At 38.4% G+C, this 17,053-nt stretch overlaps 1 protein-coding gene and 1 long non-coding RNA gene across 4 annotated transcripts in view; one reads left to right on the top strand and one right to left on the bottom strand.

Moving 5' to 3' along the window:
- The window catches only part of LOC106803129 (ankyrin repeat and sterile alpha motif domain-containing protein 1B), a 762,921-nt gene that overhangs the window by 230,674 nt on the left and 515,194 nt on the right, over positions 1-17,053 (bottom strand). The gene's annotated exons all lie outside the window — the stretch shown is intronic.
- LOC147913751 (uncharacterized) overlaps positions 8,756-17,053 on the top strand; it is a 91,912-nt gene continuing 83,614 nt past the window's right edge. For all 3 annotated transcript variants that reach the window (XR_015556379.1, XR_015556378.1, XR_015556380.1), the window contains exon 1: positions 8,756-8,959. This is a non-coding gene — a long non-coding RNA (uncharacterized LOC147913751). The remainder of the gene's footprint in view (positions 8,960-17,053) is intronic.

Genomic DNA, 17,053 nt, shown 5'->3' with positions numbered 1-17,053 from the left:
TTCTCTCAACAGATAGTCTCGTTAAGCACACCGAGTCTCCCACAGACCCTATTTTCAAGGAGTTAGCACTTTGCCACCATTTATTGAACACTGTTCTGTGCTCTGCATTGTGTGCGGTGCTTGAGTTACAAAGATAAATAAGACACTGCCCCTGCCCTTAATGAAGTCATAGACATAAATGATTAATGCAAAAGAAGTGTTTCAGTTTTAATGACAAAAATATGCACGTGGCAGTGGGGTTACAAAAGGAGTGGTAGGTGCATGTGAGGAAGATAATCAAGTTTTATAGAAATGGAAAAGCTTTTATAAAGGAGATGAGCTTGAGTTGAATCTTGGAAAAAGTAATAAGGTTTTTTTTCTTTTTTCCAGTGGACTATGGGGCATTGAAGGCAGGAGGATGGTAAGAGTAGAGGGAAAAGTGTACAAGGCAGAGGCAACAACTATAACAAAGGCTTAAGGGCAAGAAACAGGTTGGCCTATTCAAATAGTTTTAAGTAGCTCCATATGGCTAGATTATATGCTCCGAGGAGGGTGGATTGGGGTCTGGTGGTCAGAGAAAAGGCTGGAGAACTTGACCAGGGGCCAGAATTAGAGGGTCTTGTAGACTAATAACTTTGGGATTGATCCTACAGAGCAGCAATAATAGGAAGTCATTGAAGGGTTTTAAGTTAGGCAATAACAGGATCGTATTTGTGTTTTAGAAACATTACTCTGGCGGATGTTTGGGGAATATGATTAGCCAACTTGGCTGTAGCATAAAGTACATGGAGAAAACTAATGGCAGATATGGCTGGAAACGCAACTTTGGCTCCAGATCATAGGAAATACTGACTGCCATGTTTGCTGCTTAGTAGGCAGTGGGGAGCCACTGAAAATTTCTAAGCAGGAGAATGCTTTAGATAGAGAAGAGACAAGGCAGAAGGCCAGTTAGAAGGTTACTGCAATAATTTAGGCAAGAGGTAATAAGAACCTGATGACTCCAAGAATAGAAATTAAGGAATAGATTCAAGAAGCAGGTGCAAAATTATAACCACAGTTTCATTACTCATTTTAGGATGGCACAATTTTATGAATAAATCAGATCTTTATAAATGTCTCCATTTTCACATCTTAATATAGCCTTTACTTCTGCACCAATCGCTGGGTGAGATGCTCTTAAAGGTCTTTGGGTCACCAAACAAAAAAGCTCTTGATTTAGCTCCAGGTCCACAGCTCACTTCCAAATGGAAACTGAGTGCCCCAAAGTCACCTCAACTCAGAATAGGAATCTTGTTATAGAATTGTTCTCTCTTTGCCTCTTTTTTGTTGTTTCCCAGCCCTGAATATGTTTCTAGGGAGGCTTCTTGGTTTTTCCTTACTCACCTTCAAGAAAATGGCCTTTCCTTTTCTCATTTTCCACCCCTTGCTACTTCCACTGTTTTACTCACACATAGAATCACTGATTCCACCAGCTGGTAGGGAGATCAAAGTCACATTTCCAGTTCTCAGTTTCTTTAAAACAACCAATGTGAGTTGTAGTGTGTTACAACTTGATCACACTTCATATACCTTAAGCACTGCCAGATTTAGTCTTCAGGTGATTTGGGGCTAAGGAGCTTTATGGTTGGTGTTAGATTATTCCAAATTCCTTCAGCAAGTTTTTCTAAGTGTTTCAGTTTCACTATATAGAATATTTATAATCTGGGTCAAGAATCATGCTTGGTCTCACTTCCAAAATATAGAATTCCAAATGGCCATTTTCTCCTCTAAAAAATAGATGTATTAAATAAAGGTGGGAAGAAGCACTGTATTCTATTTCCTGTCTATCAATTTTCCCCATGTGACAATTTGCTTTCTGGCCTGATGGCTCTATTCTTTCTAATTCAAGACCTAACAGATTTAGAGAGTGATTAGAAACATTCATGCTGTAATATTAACACTTACAAAATCCCACTGTTCTTATCTGAGCTTTTCATTTTTCTTAAGATGCTTAGCCAGAATGGAAGCTGCCCACACAATTCTTGTATGAAAATTGTACTTGCTCAATAATATTCATATCTCCACCCACTTTTGAGTGGAACAAGACAAGCATTAAGATCTGCATGTACATATTTGCATGAAAATGTACCATACACAAATTCAGGTTTGCATGCCCAATTTCAAACGCATAACACCATAGAAATGCACATTAGAAAAAGCATAAAATCTCGACGTCCAGATGTTTTCCACCCGAAGTGCTGATTTTTTTTCCCTAAAAGGGAAAGATAATGATAGCCTTAATTTGTGTAGTACCTTTTTGCATCCTCCTTTCTCTACAAGAAATAGGGTGGGCTGTTTTATGGGCAACTTGAAAAAGGCACAAATCCTTTCTTCCTTAACTTATAGATCATAGTCAGGTTGTCTCAGAAGATAGATTCTTCAGGCAAATTCTAGAATGAAGTAAAATTGGTCAAATATTCTCTTTTACGATAGTCTTTCCCTCTCTTAAAGTTATCCCAATCCCTTGCCAGCCCAATAGCTTAGAGACCTCCCTTGCAGAGACCTTCCAGACTATTCTTTCCATTCCCCATCACATAGTATGAAATGTTTCAGCTCACAAAAAACAGGCTTGCATAATCCTGTTTAGTCCTCACAATGGTTTTGTAATTTTGTAAGCTAATAGAGCAGATATTGTCAGACTGATTTCAGTGAAAATTATTTTTCACTGAGTTCTAATTCCTTTTTACTATTTTCCTCTTATAGTTTATTTTTCTGTTTTTGTTTAATAATTTCTTACTTTTTCGTTTATTGCGGTAACGTTGGTTTATAACATTGTAAAAATTTCAGGTGTACATCATTGTACTTCTATTTCTGCATGGACTACATCATGTTCACCACCAAAATACTAATTACAACCCATCACCACACACATGTACCGAATTATCCCTTTCACCCTTCTCCCTCCCCCCTTCCCCTCTGGTAACCACCAATCCAATCTCTGTCCCTATGTGTTTGTTTATTGTTGTTATTATCTACTACTTAATGAAGGAAATCATACGGTATTTGACCTTCTCCCTCTGACTTATTTCACTTTGCATTATACCCTCAATGTCCATCCATGTTGTCACAAATGGCTGGATTTAAGTCGTTTCTTATGGCTGAGTAGTATTCCATTGTGTATATATACCACAGCTTCTTTATCCATTCGTCCCTTGATGGGCACTTAGGTTGCTTCCAAGTCTTGGCTATTGTGAATAAGGCTGCAATGAACACAGGGTGCATGTACCTTTACAAATTGGTGTTTTCAAGTTCTTTGGATAAATACCCAACAGTGGAATAGCTGGATCATATGGTAGTTCTATCGTTGATTTTTTGAGGAATCTCCATACTGTTTTCCATAGTGGCTGCACCAGTTTGCACTCCCACCAGCAGTGTATGAGAGTTCCCTTCTCTCCACATCCTCTCCAACACATGTTGTTTCCTGTCTTGTTAATTATAGCCATTCTGACGGGCGTGAGGTGATATCTCATTGTAGTTTTGATTTGCATTTCCCTGATAGTTAGTGATTTTGAACATCTTTTCATGTGTCTGTTGGCCATCTGTATATCTTCTTTGGAGAAATGTCTGTTCAGGTCTTTTGCCCATTTTTTAATTGGGTTGGTAGTTTTGTTGTTGAGATGCATGAGTTCTTTATATATTTTGGAGATTAAGCCCTTATCAGATGTATGGTTTGCAAATATCTTCTCCCAATTGTTAGGTTGTCTTTTCGTTTTGTTGATGGTTTCCTTTGCTGTGCAGAAGCTTTTTAGTTTGATGTAGTCCCATTTGTTTATTTTTTCTATTGTTTCTCTTGCCCGGTCAGATGTGGTGTTTGAAAAGATGTTGCTAAGACCGATGTCGAAGAGCGTACTGCCTATGTTTTCTTCTAGAACTTTCACAGTTTCAGGTCTTACATTCAAGTCTTTAATCCATTTGGAGTTAATTTTTGTGTATGGTGTAAGGTAAGGGTCCACTTTCATTTTTTTGCATATGGCTATCCAGTTTTCCCAACACCATTTGTTGAAGAGACTTTCTTTTCCCCAATCTATGTTCTTGGCTCCTTTGTCAAAGATTAGCTGTCCATAGATGTGTGGGTTTATTTCTGGGCTTTCGATTCTATTCCATTGATCTGTGTGTCTGTTTTTGTGCCAGTACCATGCTGTTTTGGTTACTATAGCTTTGTAGTATATTTTGAAATCAGGGAGTGTGATACCTCCAGCTTTGTTCTTTTTTCTCAGGATTCCTTTAGCTATTCGGGGTCTTCTGCTGTTCCATATAAATTTTAGGATTCTTTGTTCTATTTCTGTGAAAACTGTTGTTGGAACTTTGATAGGGATTGCATTGAATCCATAGATGGCTTTAGGAAGTATGGACATCTTAACTATGTTAATTCTTCCAATCCAAGAGCACGGAATATCTTTCCATTTCTTTGTGTCGTCTTCAATTTCTTTCAGAAATGTTTTATAGTTTTCGGTGTACAGCTCTTTCACCTCTTTGGTTAAGTTTATTCCTAGGTATTTTATTCTTTTTGTTGCAATTGTAAATGGGATGGTATTCTTAATTTCTCTTTCTGCTACTTCGTTGTTGGTGTACAGAAATGCAACTGATTTTTGTATGTTGATTTTGTATCCTGCAACTTTACCATATTTGTTTATTACTTCTAAAAGGTTTCTGGTGGATTCTTTAGGGTTTTCTATATATAAAATCATGTCATCTGCAAATAGTGACAGTTTCACTTCTTCCTTTCCAATTTGGATCCCTTTTATTTCTTTCTCTTGCCTGATTGCTCTGGCTAGGACTTCCAATACTATGTTAAATAGGAGTGGTGACAGTGGGCATCCTTGTCTGGTTCCTGTTCTTAGAGGGATAGGTTTCAGTTTTTCACCATTGAGGATGATATTAGCTGTGGGTTTCTCATATATGGTCTTTATTATGTTGAGATACTTTCCTTCTATACCCATTTTATTCAGAGTTTTTATCATAAATGGATGCTGGATCTTGTCAAATGCTTTCTCTGCGTCTATTGAGATGATCATGTGATTTTGTTCTTGATTTTATTAAGTTGGTGTATTACGTTGATTGATTTGGGAATGTTAAACCATCCCTGCATACCTGGAATAAATCCCACTTGATCATGGTGTATAATCTTTTTAACGTATTGTTGTATGCGATTTGCTAGTATTTTGTTGAGAATTTTCGCATCTATGTTCATCACTGATATTGTCCTGTATTTTTCTCTTTGTCTGTTGTCCTTGTCTGGTTTTGGTATCAGGGTAATGTCGGCTTCAGAATGAGTTAGGAGCTTCCCCCTCCTCAATTTTTGGAAGAGTTTGAGAAGGATAGGTATTAAGTCTTCTTTGAATGTTTGGTAGAATTCACCAGGGAAGCCGTCTGGTCCTGGACTTTTATTTTTGGGGAGGTTTTTGATTACTGTTTCTATCTCCTTACTGGTGATTGGTCTATTCAAATTCTCTACTTCTTCTTGATCCAGTTTTGGAAGGTTGTATGATTCTAAGAATTTATCCATTTCTTCCAGATTGTCGAATTGGTTGGCATATAGTTTTTCATAGTATTCTCTTATAATCTTTTGTATTTCTGAGGTGTCTGTTGTAACCTCTCCTCTTTCATTTCTGATTTTACTTATTTGTGCCTTCTCTTTTTTTCTTGGTGAGTCTAGCTAAAGGTTTGTCTATTTTGTTGATCTTTTCAAAGAACCAGCTCTTGGTTTTATTAATTTTTTCTATTGTTTTTGGTCTCTATTTCATTTATTTCTGCTCTGATTTTTATTATTTCCCTTCTTCTACTGATTTTGGGCTTTGTTTGTTCTTCTTTTTCCAGTTCCTTTAGGTGCATTGTTAGACTGTTTATTTGAGATTTTTCTTGTTTGTTGAGATAGGCCTGTATCGCTATAAACTTCCCTCTTAGAACCACTTTTGCTGTATCCCATAAATTCTGGCATGACATATTTTCATTTTCATTTGTCTCCAGGTATTTTTTGATTTCTTCTTTGATTTCTTCGTTAACCCAGTCGTTGTTCAGTAGCATTTTGTTTAATCTCCATGTATTTGTGGCTTTTCTGATTTTCTTCCTATAGTTGATTTCTAGTTTCATACCGTTGTGGTCAGAAAAGATGCTTGGTATTATTTCAATCTTCTTAAATTTATGGAGACTTGTTTTGTGGCCTAATATGTGATCAATCCTGGAGAATGTTCCATGTGCATTTGAAAAGACCGTGTATTCTTCGGTTTTTGGATGGAATGCTCTGTATATATCTACTAGGTCCATCTGTTCTAGTGTGTCATTTAAGGCCAATGTTTCCTTATTGATCTTCTGTTTGGATGATCTATCCATTGGTGTAAGTGGAGTGTTAAAGTCCCCTACTATTATTGTGTTACTGTCTATTTCTCTTTTTATGTCTGTTAATAATTGCTTTATATATTTAGGTGCACCTACATTGGGTGCGTAGATATTTACAAGTGTTATATCCTCTTGTTGGATGCTCCCTTGATCATTACGTAATTCCCTTCTTTGTCTCTTTTACAGTTTTTGTTTTAAAGTCTATTTTGTCTGATATGAGTATTGCTACCCCAGCTTATTTTCATTGCCATTTGCGTGGAGTATCTTTTACCATCCCTTCACTTTCAGTTTGTGAGTGTCTTTAGGTCTGAAGTGTGTCTCTTGTATGCAGCATATATATAGGTCTTGTTTTTTTATCCAGTCAGCCACCCTATGCCTTTTAATTGGAGCATTTAGTCCATTGACGTTTAAAGTAGCTATTGATAAGTATGTGCCATTTTTTAACTTTTTTTTTTTTTTTCCTCAGTGTTTTAGTAGTCCTTCTCTGTTCCTTACTTCTTCTATACAGAATTGATGGTCACTTTAGTTTGACCTCTGTCTGAAACCTGTACTCTTTAACTACCCTCCTCCCTCCTTTTATGTTTTTGATATAATATCTAACCTCTTTTTTGTGCATTTGTGTCCATTACGTTCTAATCGTGGAAATAGATAATTTTTCCTATTTGTGGTCTTCTCTTTTCCCCTTAAATCAGTCCCTTTAACATTTCTTGTAACACTGGTTTCTTGGTGACAAACTCCTTTAATTTTTGCTTATCTGGGAAAATTTTGATCTCTCCTTCCATTTTGAACGATAACCTTGCTGGGTAGAGTATTCTTGGCTGTAAGTTTTTTCCTTTTAGCACTTTAAATATATCGTGCCATTCTCTTCTAGCCTGTAAGGTTTCTGCTGAGAAGTCAGCTGATAGCCTTATGGGGTTTCCTTTGTAAGTAACTTGACATTCTCTTGCGGCTTTTAGGATTCTCTCTTTATCTTTAATTCTGGACATTTTGATTATGATGTGTCTTGGTGTGGGCCTCTTTGGGTTTATCTTGTTTGGGGCTCTCTGTGTCTCCTGTACCTGGATGTCTGTTTCCTTCCTTAGGTTAGGGAAGTTTTCATCTATTATTTCTTGAAATAAATTCTCTGCCCCCTTGTCTCGCTCTTCTCCTTCCGGGACACCTATAACATGGATGTTAGTGCGCTTGATGTTGTCCCAGAGGTCCCTTAGACTGTCCTCACTCTTTTTAATTCTTTTCTCTTTTACCTGTTCACCTTGGGTAATTTCTTCTAGTCTTTCTTCCAGCTCACAGATCCGTTCTTCTGTATCCTCTACTCTGCTTTTGAGTCCCTCTAATGAATTTTTCATTTCCAGTATTGTATTCTTCATTTCTGATTGGTTCTTTTTTATATCTTCCATTTCTTTGTTGACATTCTCACTGAGTTCATCTATTCTTCTCCCCAGATCAGTGAGCATCCCTAACACTCTTAGTTTGAACTCTCTGTCGGGTAGATTGCTCATTTCTGTTTCACTTAGTTCCTTTTCTGGGGTTTTGTCCTGTTCCCTTACTTGGAATGTATTCTTTTGCCTCCTCATTTTGCCTCTTTCCCTGTGCTTGTGTCTACGTATTAGGTAGGTCAGCTACGTCTCCTGCTCTTTGATAGGTGACCTTATGTAAGTGATGCCTTAGGAGGCTTCCAGTATGCTTCCCTCAGTTCTCAATGTTCCAGGGGTGGCCCCTATGTGGGCTACGTGTGTCCTTCTATTGTGGCCTGTTAGCTCTCCCTATAGGCACCAAGGGAGGCTGAGTTATGCTCCTGGCCAGCTGTTGTAATGCTCAGCTGCTTGTAGTTGTTGTGGGCCCTTCAGTCTCTTTATCAGGTGTGGGGAGCCCCAGCACAGTTGGCTGTAAGTTCTAATACCACATTTGTGTTGCAGTATTTCTTTTAAGTGAGTAGGCCCCCAGTGTGGCAGGTTGTTAGGCTCAGGGCCTTACAATTGCTGTAAACCTCTAGCCTATTAGGTCTCTTGTCAGCTCTCTGAGGATTGCAGCTGGGTGGGGCTGCCCTCAGGCACAGGAGCACCCAATTGTTTCAGGCTTTGGAAGGTGGGGCAAACCTCCTATGTGGGTCTTTGAGAAGCACAAGTCTTCTGCAGCTGACAAGCCCTGTTGCCCACAGGTCCACACACACAGTCAACACAGTCCTGCCCCGTGTGAGCGCCCCGACCTCCCCAAGCGGACCCAGTCTCTCCAAGGCGGGAGCCCCACACACTCCGCCACCACCCCACACTCTCCACCCGCTCCTTGTGCACACCCTGCCCAGCTCAAGTCAGCTCAGTTGCCAGGCTGCAGAGCATCCAGTCACCAATCTATGCAGGCCCACACGTTGCCTGAGGGCTTGTTGTTGGGTGGGGCCAGTCTCTAGGGTGGGCTGCCTGCCCTGGCTGAGCTGGATTAAATCGGTGCTCTAGCGGGTGGAGCAGACCCTGGGCTAGCAGGTCTCAGGGAGAACTCCAATGGCGTCTGTGTCAGCACGCTCACACCAGGCCACAACAATGGCCGCCGCCAATGTCCCAGTCCCTGGAGAGGTCTCACCCCTCACCGAGATGCACTCAGGGCCTATTAGGTGAGTCTCTTGTCACCGAAGCACTGTGCACCTTTCTTTCTGGTGATTTTAGGATGCTTTCTGGAACGGGTGAGTTTGTGCGCTGGCCCTTTAAGAGCCAGTTTTAGTTTCTTTGTGAACCGGGTTTTCTGGGGGTGCTCCCCAATGCTTTAGTAGCAGGCAAAGTCAGATATTATGCCACTGGTGTCGATTGTGCTGGGTCCACAAAGTGCCCACAGCGGGGGCGCTCCCGGCTCAGGGCCCCGCGCCTCCAGGGAGGCTGCGTACCTGTGAGCTGCTCCCCGCGGCCGTGAAGCTGGCGGCTTGTGAAGGCGGCGTTTTTCCTCTCCAGAAGGGAGTCTCTGCCTCTTCTACCCCAGTTAGGATTGTCCGTTGTTGCAGGAGTTCCTCTTATCCAGTTTTCAGTTCTGTCTCAGGGGTAATTTTTCCACGAGTAGTTGTAAATTGGCTGTGTCCACGGGAGGAGGTGAGTTCAGAGTCTGCCTACGCCGCCATCTTGACTCCGCCCCCTTCTTACTTTTTCTAAATGAAATTTATTTCTCTCTTCAAGCTTTTAAAAATATGTTAGAATGTTCCGCGAAATTAATTTATCTGAAATGAATGAGGTTTTGATTGTTGATTTTGTTGGCTGTACTTAGTTTTAGGTTTCTTTACGTAGTTTTGAATTTTGGCTTTCAGGCACCCATTCTCCCAACCACTACTTTGCCCCTGATCCTAGCTTTTAGTAATCAGCTTGGATCCCATCTCCAGTTTTGCACAGAATATTAGTCCCTCTGCCATACAGAAACTGAGCTACTGGATCAGAGTCTAACAGTTCCCAGGCCTAAAGTCTGTACTACTTGGATTTCTATCCCATTTCCGGTCCACTGAAATGTTTATCTGGCTTTTGAACTCGGCCTTATCTTTTAAATTTTTAGTCTTACACTTTATTTCTCATTGCCACGTGTTGTGAACTTATGGGGTTATCTTGACCAGAAGTATGTGGTATCCCGATCTTATAGATAGAAATGGACTCAAAAAGATATATTAGCTTGCCCCAAATTGCAAACCTAATCAATGGTATGGTCTGGGCTCCAGTTCAAGACTTTCATTTGGCCCTGATAATCAAAATTTCATATTACAAAGAGCTGTTCTCAAAGAACTGCTGGTCAGCTGTGGTAAAGCAAGAAAACCCATGACTTAGAGCCAAAGATGTCATTCAAGTTCTGACTCTGCCAATTACTAGTATCTCCTGGCTTCAGTTTGCATGTTGTAAAATGGCAATATTACTAAATACCTTACAGGATTGTCATGAGATTAGTGCATGTGAGAACTCTTTTTAAAAATGAAAGGACAATATAAATGTGGAGAGATTAATAGCTAAAAGATTTGTCCTTTTAAAGATATATAAGGAATATGTGTTTATTTATGACAAACAATACAGATAAATATGAAGAAAAAATAACTTGTAACATAATGAAGCTTTGCATTCTTCCAGATTTATCTCTCACTCTCTCTCTCTATATATATATATTTTAAGTAGCAACTTAACTGAGTACTTGTCAAAACTTTACCTGTATACATGTAATCAATGAAGAAACTGACTCCTCAAGGAATTTTGGGGAAGGGTATTAATTCAAAATCAGAGAAGGTAATATTAGGTTGTTTGACAAATGTAGTATTTGTTGTCTTAGTTTAATTTACTACAGTTTTTGCGTTCAGATCTCAAGGACAAAGCCTACATTTAGATCTAACCCTTTCAACAAACTATTAGTGAATGGGTCTTCCAGATTTCGTTATTGCAGACCACAGAATCTCTTTTAGCTATTTGGAACAGAAATGAGTTTATTCTAGGTATTAAGTAGCTCACAGAATCTTTGGGAGGACTAGAGAACTAAGCTTGGAGTTTCACAATCAGAAATAAGGCATCAGGGTTAAAGTCAACAGAAGAAATACCCACTACTCACACTACCTGACCGTTCTACAAGAACTACTCATTGGTGTCACCCATGAGGATCACTACCTAAGCCTAGATTTAAGACATTCCATTGGAACTATCCCAAAAGAACCAGACATCTTTACCACAATGCTTGTCACATGTGGCTGCTGCCTTCTCAGCTCTCTTCTGCCTCTAAATTTGCTCGGTGGAACCCAGTTTCAAGTAGAACCTTAGCTTCAAGGGAATCTAGAAATGAAGTTTTTGGGTTTTTTTTCGGCGAGGGTGGGTGCTGTGTGATAGGAAGGTGAGATATAATGGAACTGGAATAAGTAATGAGTAAGGCAATCTGCATTATCTGCCACAGGTTGGTACTATAATTTCCCCCATTTTAAAGATGAGGAAATAGCCTTAGGTAGATTATGTTCTTTGCTCAATGATAAACAGTTAGTATGAGAGGAAGCCAGGTTTTCAATCCAGGCATTCTGATCCAACATTTGGCTTCTTAGCCACTATGATATTTAATAGTTTCTTATTTACATGACTTCTCCCCTAATAGTGTATGAGTTTCTGAGGAACAAGGATTCTTTCTGATTCAGTAAATATTTTTCGGTATCAAACGCTGGGTGCCGTTATTCCTTCATTCATTGAACATTTTATTGAATGTTTACTATGTACCAGACACTCTTCTAGGGACCTAGGAAGATGGGGTAAACAAAACAGGTATAGTTCCTGATCTTGTGGAGATTAGTGTTTAGTGGCAGAGAGACATTACACTGAAAATTACACATTAATTAAACAAAACTTTTATTACCTGTGATATGACAGAAAACGATATGAAAATAGAGCATTTAAATGGGGGATTTAAGCTAATTTTGGAGGGCAGGCAAAGAAAGTTTCCTTGAGGGAAGTGACTTGAATTATAGAGACTTGCAAGATGAGTAGATGTCCACCAGACTAAGAGACAGGTTCTAGGCAAAGAGTATTATAGACATATGGAATAAATAGACTGTGAGAAGGTCTTGAGGTTGAAAGCAGATTGGGGAATTGAAACAAGGCCAGTGTGGCTGGAGTATAGACAATAAGCAAGAAACTGACTTGGGATAAGGCTAAAGAAGTAGGAACTCATCAAATGTTTACTGAATGAATGAATGTGTTCCTGCACCAGTGGGGGTAGCTGTGAAGCCGTCTAAGCTTCCTTTTCACACTGAGATTCTATGATTCCAAAAGAGCCAGTAAATCTCTGTATTTTCAAAAAAGGAAAAGTGAGGCCAGAGTGGTTAACTGTCCTAAACTTATTAGAATATATTGGTAGTCTTCCTTAACACTTTATAAGTAATCGCTTTTGTGGATGCTGTGGATTCTACAGGGCGAAAAGTAGAATGGACCCAATTATCTAACACCTGAAAGTAAAATGGTAAGACAAACAGAATAATTTAGTATAATTAAAGTTAAGCAGATGGTTCCTTTCTTCTCTTTCTATGGCCTTTGAGATAACATTTTGTCTTGATGAATAAACAAAAATCTTTAGAACTTTGCCTAAAGCTCCTTTTCAAACAATGGGAAATGCGCAAAATGCCTACATTAAGAATACTATGATTTGTTCCTTAATATATTTTTAATCAGATACAAAAAATATCAAGTTGCCCTATACATGCGAACAGAAAAATGCAATTATACTCCATTTCTTTACATAGGACGAATCTTCAAAATTATTCTACCAATATCTAATGCAAGTTTTCAAACTTTTCTAAGATCTACATTATTATATATTCCAAAGTAATGATTAAAATCATATATTAATTTACATGCATATCTTTTAAGTCTATAAATGAAATATCTGGCTGTTCAAGCACATTCAGTGAGCAGGAGCCCTACACAATGAAGAAAATTAAGTAGCCTTCCAGACTCCTCAGGAATAGATCCAATATCTCATGATTCATAACTGTTTTAAAATAAATGGTGTATTTCTCTATTATTTGAAGTTTATCATAAACATACACTTGAACCTTAAACACTGTCCTTGACATTCATGAAATAGCCTTGCAGTTACTTTTCCTTTGCTCACCTGCTTCTCTCCCAGGCCAATGGAAAAAGCACAAGGCCTCCAGTGCAAGGCTAATCCCTTTATCTACCCTCTGACTCTCATTGCCTCCTGCCTACTCTGGGACTTGACTTAATCAATTATTATTCTCTTCTCAGCATCTGCACCCTTTTCCTCTAAGCTAGTTCCTTCCCCTCAACATATAATCATATTCAATTCTCTCTCATGGTAAAAATAGACAAAAGCAAATAATAAAATAACCCCTTAAATACGTCTCCAGTGATCTATAATCTTTATTTTCCCTTTTTCTTCACATCGAAGATTTTTAAAGAGTAGTTGGTGTTTACTGGCTCCTCTTTCTCACCTCTTTCACCCCTCAATTGTGTTGTGGCTTCTGCCTGTATGCTCCAATGAAGCTGCTTCTGAAGCATCACCAGTGACCTCTTAGTTGCCATACTCAGTGGGCGCTTTTCAGGTCTTTTTGGGTTGACCTTTAGGCAGCATTTGATATTATTAACCAGATACTTCTTGAAGCTGATGGCACCATGGGGAGGAATAAGCTGGGTTTCTAGAATCACCACATGGAAGGGTGCTCACCCTACACTCAATTGAAGTATTACGCATGAAAGAAAAACTTGTGTTAAGCTACTGGGATTTATGAATTGTTATAGCACCTTGCATTATTTACCCTGACAAACACATAAGTCTTATTAGGCCATTCCTCATCTGGTCTCCCTGATTAGCCTCAACTGTCATCATTCTCCCTATGAACTCTATGCCCCAGCTACACAAAATATGTTGCATGTATGTGTGTATTTGTGTGTGTGTTTGCTCATGCTATTCTTAATTCCTTTTTCTCTATTATCTGTTGACACACATATTCTTTTAGCCTCACTAACAGCCTCTGAGAAAGTTTCCCTGTTCCTGACAAGCATAGTTACTCCCATTGCACCTCACAGATCCCTCACTATGGAATGAATGTTTGTGTCTCCCCAAAATTCATATATTGAAACCTATTTCCCCAACATGATCATATTTGGAGGTAGGGTCTTTGGGAGGTGGTTAAGGTCATAAGGGTGGAGCCCTCATGAGGGAACTAGTGCCCTTATAATAGAGATCTCAGAGAGCACCCTCACCCTTTCTGCTACGTGAGGACACAGTGAAAACACAGCTGTTTTTGAACTAGAATCAGGTCTTCACCAGACACTGAATCTGCTGGTGCATTGGTCTTGGACTTTCCAGCCTCTAGAACTGTGAAAAATAAATTTGTTTATAAGCTCCCTAGTTTATGGTATATTTTTATAGCAGCCTAAGCTGACTTAGACACCCCTCCATTGTAGCACTCATAATATTGTATCATAATTTTTTTCTATCCCTAGTTGAACATTTTGAGGGCAGACACCGTGTATTTGCAGCAGTGTTTCCACTGCCTAGCATTATATCTGCCACTTGATAAGAGTTCTTAAGTTTGTGGAATATATGAATTATAAGAATTGCAGGTATGATTTGTTAAATGAGGTTCAAATGATAAATACTGAACCCTTAAATGAAATTTATTAGAACATTAGATTCCGGCAAAGAAGAACACACTCATGGTCTTATATTTTTTCTTTAGTTAAGCCCTAGCTATTAAAGATTTATAACTTTTTAAAAAATAAACTCCTACCTACCACTGGTTTTAAAGATTAGTTTGAGCAACAACTACATGAACTAAATATATCCTTGGTATCTAATTTTCTTAGAGGTGATTTTCTATACACAATAAATTTATCTTTTGCAAATAATATTTGCATATGATCAGTCACATTTTTTGTATTCCAAATGTATTAATATTTTAATTAGCTATAAGCAAAAGGAAAGAGATTTATCCAGTCTGTTGTGGAAGTGCTAATACGATTTTAAAAAACAACTAAGGGCACTAATTTTGTTGTCAATTTCATATCCTTATAATTACCTCTTAAATAGGCAGCACTGTTTTCATGGTAATCACTGCTGTTTTCAAATGGCTTAAAAAGAAGAAAAGCATTTAAGCTAATTCTTAGAACAGATGAAACTTTATTTTGACATTTTTTGGCTGTGGACCATGTCCTTTCCAATTCCAGAAAGACAACCCGGAAACTTCTGGGTTTAGAACACATAATTTTAATAACTTTGGAGGTGATTAAAAATGGAACCGCTTTTAGTTGTCAGATAAGATGACCCTAATTCATCTTATCTCAGAGGTACTGGCCAGTGGCATTCGTTGGGTACTGTCAAATTGTTTCTGTGCCAATGGCTCAATAACGCAGCCTGGAGAGGCAGATGGGCAAGATCCAGGGACCTGAGGAATAACTCCTTTTTTTTCTTTCGAGCCCTCTCTAAGTTGGACACTTGATAATGGGAGGAAATGTAGGATACTTCTTTTAGGCAAGGTCATACCAATTGGAAGGAAGACAAAACAGTTTAGGAAGTGGGTTGTAGTGCAAGAGATAGTTTAGAGGAACAATGGAAAGCGATGTTAGTACAGTTTATGAAGTAGAGGTTCAAGTTGCTAAATATACAAAAAGAGAACAGAAGAATATAAAGATTCTAAACTGTGTCAGAAGGAATTATGGAACTTGAAGAGTATAAAGGACTTTAGAGAGATATCATTTTAGCTCAACCCTTTCATTTTAAAGAGGAGGAAACTGACCTTTAAAAAGGTTAAATCACTTGACCCAGGTTGCACAGAGAGTCAGTGAAAATAGTGTCTGTGGGTTCCTATGGTGGGGATGGGGAAGAACATATAAGGGAAGAAAGGAAGTGGGTCTCTTTTCATTCTGATCCAGAAATGTGAATCCTTTAAAAGGGTAAGCAGACCTTTTTAAAAAACACCTGGCATTACCTGCAGAGCTGAACCAAATCCTGTGGTTGGTACCCATGCTAGGCCAGAAAAATGTGCTTTGTAAAATTTCTTTTTGTGTATGGATTAACCTTCATAAAATTAGTTCATGCTTGCTTTTTAAATTACTTCACACCTGTCTTACTCACTCCTGGGTGGAAATGGCCTAAGAGTTACATAGGGTTTGTAAAATTAGGCTGCTGCCCTTATTTTGGGGATCATTCTACCTAACCCGGCTTGGAGAACATTCTTCTGCTATTGACTTGGATACCTCATGCTACATAATTCAATTTTAATGAATCTGTATGTTCATATAATGTTATTAAGAAGTAATTCTTAAAACAAAAGTAATAAAAAACAAAAGTAACAAAAGTAAATAAGAATGACATAAACATCAAATATGCTGGTGAATATCTGGGAGGAGAGAATCTGTGCTATGAGAACAGCTTACTCAGAGAGAGAAACACTGAAAGACTTCAGAAAAACCACACAGACTTGAGTCCTGTCATAAATACATTTTTGCAGCCACAAAAATTCTGCTTTATCTTTAATGAATGTGATGAAACTATACCATAACCTGCTTTCTTATTTCCATTATCTCTTGTAATCTGTGTTGTGTATAATATAGAAGGATAGATTATCAAGAAATCAAGATCTCTTGAGAGGTCACTCCCATCAGGCAAAAGACTCATCTGAAGATAAAAATCCCACCATCTATGAAAACTCTAGAGAGATCTCACAAATCCATTATTCACTTAAAAGGTTAAGCATTCAGAGATTGAGTTCTTCAACCCTCAAAATATTTAATTTTAGTTAGAGTCTATTATAGCTATAGCTAAAGATTCTCAATAATTTTTAAAAACTTACTTCATTATATATTCATATGAAGAGTAGGCTTGACCTTGTAATTTGCTTCATATTGTAATTCAAATTGTAAATCGACTCTCACTCCCAAACAGGGATCTTCCCCTCAAGTCCAATGTATACCAAACTGAACCACACTACCCAAGCCCAGGTTACCTTTCTCCTAACTGGAACCTTTGCTTCTCCCTAGTATAAATCCTAAAGGACACCAGACCAATCTCATGTAAGGCAGCACAGAATGATATGGTCTTTAGAGTCAGATATAGTTGGGTGAAATGCTGGCTTTTTATTGTGAACTCCGTTTTATTGTAAACTCTTGGATGAATCTCTTATCTCCCTTAAGTCTCAGTTTCCTTATCTGCAAAACTGAGATAATACCAATCTCCTAAATTTATGGAGGAGAGTAAATGC

Source organism: Ceratotherium simum, chromosome 25 (genome assembly GCF_057802395.1).
Source record: "Ceratotherium simum simum isolate JZ-2026a chromosome 25, ASM5780239v1, whole genome shotgun sequence".
NCBI classification, from domain to species: domain Eukaryota; kingdom Metazoa; phylum Chordata; class Mammalia; order Perissodactyla; family Rhinocerotidae; genus Ceratotherium; species Ceratotherium simum.
This window is presented reverse-complemented; position numbering and strand designations above follow the sequence as displayed.